Source organism: Nannospalax galili, unplaced genomic scaffold (genome assembly GCF_000622305.1).
Source record: "Nannospalax galili isolate Female #2095 unplaced genomic scaffold, S.galili_v1.0 scaffold571, whole genome shotgun sequence".
Taxonomy (NCBI): Eukaryota; Metazoa; Chordata; class Mammalia; order Rodentia; family Spalacidae; genus Nannospalax; species Nannospalax galili.
In genome coordinates, this window is record NW_008330297.1 from 39,815 (window position 1) to 44,741 (window position 4,927).

The following is a 4,927-nucleotide window of genomic DNA, read 5'->3' on the forward strand; positions in this document are numbered from 1 at the left end:
CCTCCGTGGGCATTACATGACACAGGTGCACTTGCATACATGTAAGCAAGACACACACACAAAATAGACATAAATAAAATATTACTTAAAAATCTTGTATGTAATCAAGGCTCATTGCAACTATTGCAAATTTTAGGAACTTTTTCAAAGGAGTTAATATTTTTAGTCTAAAGTGCCTGATTGTTATCTACTCTTATTAACCTTCGGTCCCAGCCCCATCATCCATCCATGACATGCTGGGATATTTAACTGAGTGCAGAGTTACAGAAGGAGATTGGTTCTTCCTCCAGTGGCAGCCAGTGTGGTGTCATGCTGGCCCGCACTGGTGCTGAGCAAGGCTCTGAGAATCAGCTAATGGCTCATTTGTAAAGAACCCCTGCATACTTTTGGGAGTGCAGAGGACAATGAAGCCCAGGGTCCCCAGGACGGGGCACTCTGAAGGGTGGAACACATGAACAGTCCCGATAATGCCGACACACCAGCAGAATGAGGAAGATAGGAAAATAAACAAAAGGACCACATTGTCTTGGCTGAACAAGACGATGTGATTTCTGTAGTTCGTTTTATTCCCCAAAGGGAATGACACTGAAAACATAAACACGATGGGCCATACCAATGCGTGTCTATCTCGATGGACAGACACATGGACAAGGTCTCCGGTCCTTCCTGCTTTCTTAGATTCTCGTTCTTCAGACCTTCCCTTCATTCTTGCTCACTTCCCATTACTCCTCCTTTTCTGGCTCCTGTCCTTCCATCATTCAAAGAGATTTCTACTTTCAATGCAATCCACTTCACCAAGCTAAAGATCTTTCCCTTCAGAGACAAACAAACCTTAGCGCTAATTCACTTACTCAGCAAATATTTGCTAGGTGCCAGTTACATAAAAGGCTTCATTTTAGGCAGTGGATATTTGTCAAGGAACGTAGGAGACCATTCTGGGGGCATAAGAGGAAACCAGGGCATGTGTGGTTTCCAGGCAGGGAAGTGGAAAATCCCACCAGAGCATATGGATGTTGAGCCTCCTCGTTTCTAACCAAAGGCCTCAAAACACACCCCAAGCCCTTTCCAATGGATTGAAGTCTTGCATAGATAATGTGGAAAGCAATGCCAAAGATCCAATTGGAGCAGGCTTCTGGCCATGGTGGGTTGCTCTGAGAAGTGCATGGGTTACTGGAAGTCCTCCTAGCTTGGCTCTGGAGGAACTGGAAGGCCCCAGGGATGCAGCTAATGCTGCTTAAGCCCTAGGTGGAAGGGTGTGGCTGCCCGGTACGAGTGGAGAGGCTGGAAGATGCCAAAGTCCATTGCCCGGTACGAGTGGAGAGGCTGGAAGATGCCAAAGTCCAGCTCGTGGAGCGCATCCCTTTGGCAGCTTGGCCACAGGTATGACTGTCTGGAAGGACCTCTGCTTTGCTGAGTCTCCATAGTCTTTTCTTTCACAGCTGAAGCATGTCCTTTCCAGAGATGAGAAAAAAAAGAGATCATTCTCTGCAGAGAAGACACGACCCTTTCTGATTCTTCTTAACATTGAATGAAAGGAAGTATCAATCTGCCAGGAGGAAAAGGGAGATGGGAAATAGTTTCATTTGATAGTAGTAGTAGAGAAAATTTAAGATTTGTTTCAGACTTCATAAACTTGGTATATATGTTAGATTTTGTTTTAGTCTGGTTTTTTTTTTTTAATTGAGATGGGTCTCCCTGTAGCCCCAGCTGATCTGGAACTCACTATGTAGACCAGGCTGGCTGCAATCTCACAGGCATTCACCTACCTCTGCCTCCCCAGTGCTGGGATTAAAGAAGTACATCACCACTTCCAGCCCACATGTTAGATTTTCATTGCGGTTGACAGATACCTGAGGAAGACAGCTTAAAACGAGGAAAGCTCTATTTCCTCTCATGAATTCAGAGGGTTCATTCAGTGCTCACCTGGCCCCATTGCTCTGGGTCTGAGGCAAGGCTGAACTTCATGGTGGCACATATGTGGAGGAGTATGGCAACCTACCTCATGGTAGGCAGAATCTTTCCTGGGTAGGCACCAATCAGCCACTTTCTTCCAACTAAACCCACCTTGCAGTGATACCGTGTTATGAATCCATCAAGAGATTAATTCATTGGTTAGGTCAGATCCCTCGGGATCTAGTCATCTCTCAATAGAGCCACCACATGGAGAGCAAATATTCCACACATGAGCCTCTGGGAGGAGGACTTCATAGCCAAGCCTCAACAGTTGACCATCGGAAACTTAATCAAGTAGTGACTCCAGTTGCAGCTGCTGTACCAGATGTGGTTCCCTCACTCCAGCAGATTAATACATCTCCTGGTACCTAGTATGCGGCTATTGATTTGGCAAATGCTTTCTTCTCAATACTGGTTCATAAGGACCACCAGAAGCAGTTTGCTTTCAGCTGGCAAGGCCAACAGCATATCTTTACTGTCCTGCCTCAAGGGTATATTAACTCTCCAGCATTGTGCCATAACTTGGTTCGAAGGAATCTTGATCGCCTGACTCTTCCACAAAATATCACACTGGTCACTATACTGATGATGTTATACTGATTGGATCCAGTGATCAGGAGGTAGCAAACAGTCTGGACTTGTTAGTAAAGCATATGCACATGAGAGGATGGGAAATAAATCCAACCAAAATTCAAGGGCCTTCTACCTCAGTGAAATTTCTAGGAGTTCAGTGGTGTGGAGCATGCAGAGACATTCCTTCTAAGGTGAAGAAGTTGTCGCACTTGGCCCCTCCCTCCACCAAGATAGAAGCCCAACCCTTGGTGGGCCTGTTTGGATTCTGGAGGCAGCACATTCCTCATCTGGATGTGTTACTACGACCCATATATCAAGTGACTCGGAAGGCAGCTACCTTTGAGTGGGGCCTGGAACAGGAAAGGGCCCTTCAACAGGTCCAGGCTGCTGTACAAGGTGGCAGATAAAGATGCTGCTTAGAGTCTCTGGCAGGCCCCCATAGGGGAATCATAGCGGAGCCATTGGGATTTTGGAGTAAGGCTTTACCTTCATCTGCAGACAACTATTCTCCCTTTGAGAGACAGCTCTTAGCCTGCTATTGGGCCTTAGTGGGAACTGAATGTTTGACAATGGGCCACCAAGTCACCATGAGACCGGAGCTGCCCATCATGAGCTGGGTGTTATCTGACCCCCCCACAAGCCATAAAGTAGGACATGCTCAACAACAATCCATTATCAAATGGAAGTGGTATATACGTGACGGTGCCCAAGGAGGCCCGGAGGGCACAAGCAAGCTACATGAAGAAGTTGCCCAAATGCCTATGGTTCCTACTCCTGTTATGATACCTCCTGTTCTCAAGCATGCACCTATGGCTTCATGGGGTGTGCCCTACAATCGGTTGACTGAGGAAGAGAAGACTAGGGCTTGGTTTACAGATGATTCTGCACGTTATGCAGGCACCACTCAGAAGTGGACAGCTGTGGCTTTATAGCCAATTTCTGGAACAGCCCTGAGGGACACTGGGGAAGGAAAGTCTTCACAGTGGGCAGAACTTCGGGCCATGTGCATTTTGTTTGGAAGGAGAAATGGCCAGAAGCGCAATTATATACTGATTCATGGGCTGTAGCCAATGGTTTGGCTGGATGGTCAGGGACTTGGAAGGAGCATGATTGGAAAATTGGTGAGAAGAACATTTAGGGAAGAAGTATGTGGATTGATCTCTCCAAATGAGCAAAGGATGTGAACATACTTGTGTCTCATGTAAATGCCCATCAAAAAGTGGCTTCAGCAGAAGATGAGTTTAATAATCAAGTAGATCGGATGACCCGCTCTGTGGATGGTCAGCCTCTTTCTTCAGCTATCCCTGTCATTGCTCAATGGGCCCATGAACAAAGTGGCCATGGTGGCAGAGATGGAGGTTATGCATGGGCTCGACAGCATGGACTCCCACTCACGAAAGCTGACCTGGCTACAGCTGCTGCTGAGTGCCAGATCTGCCAACAGCAGAGACCAACACTAAGCCCCTGACATGGCACTGTTTCCCATGGCCACCAGCCTGCAACCTGGTGGCAGGTTGACTATATTGGACCACTTCCATCTTGGAGGGGACAGCGTTTTGGCCTTATAGGACTAGACACTTATTCTCGTTATGGATTTACCTTTCCCGCATGTAATGCTTCTGCCAAAACTACCATCCAGGGACTTAAAGAATGCCTTATCCACCATCATGGTATTCCACACAGCATCGCTTCTGACCAGGGAACTTACTTCACAGCCAAAGAAGTGAGACAGTGGGCCTGTGGTCATGGAATCCACTTGTCTTACCATGTTCCCCACCATCCTGAAGCAGCTGGCTTGATAGAACGATGGAATGGTCTCTTAAAGATACAGTTACACTGACAATTAGGTGGCAGTAGCCTGGAGAGCTGGGGCAGGGTCCTCCAGAAGGCAGTGTATGCTTTGAATCAGCATCCAATATATGGTACAGTTTCTCCTATAGCCAGGATTCATGGGTCCAGGAATCAAGGGGTGGAAATGGGAATGATTCCACTCACGATCACACCTGGTGACCCACTAGGAAAATTTTTACTTCCTGTACCCTCAACTTTGCACTCTGCCGGCTTGGATGTTTTGGTTCCAGAGGAGGGAGTGCTTCTGCCAGGAGACAGAATAAATATTTCATTGAACTGGAAGCTAAGACTTCCCCCTGGCCACTTTGGGCTTCTGATGCCCTTAAGTCAGCAGGCTAAGAAAGGAATAACAGTATTAGGAGGGGTGATTGACCCAGACTACCAGGGGGAAATTGGACTTGTTCTCCACAATGGTGGTAATGAAGATTATATCTGGAAGGCAGGAGATTCCTTAGGGCGACTTTTGGTGCTACCATGTCCTGTGATTAAGGTCAATGGGAAACTGCAACAACCCAATCCAGACAGGACAACAAATGGCCCAGACCCTTCA

The 4,927-nt window shown here is 47.1% G+C and overlaps 1 pseudogene; it reads left to right on the forward strand.

The window, feature by feature from the left end:
* The first annotated feature begins 1,288 nt into the window (after positions 1-1,288).
* The window catches only part of LOC103742631, a 44,798-nt pseudogene continuing 41,159 nt past the window's right edge, over positions 1,289-4,927 (forward strand).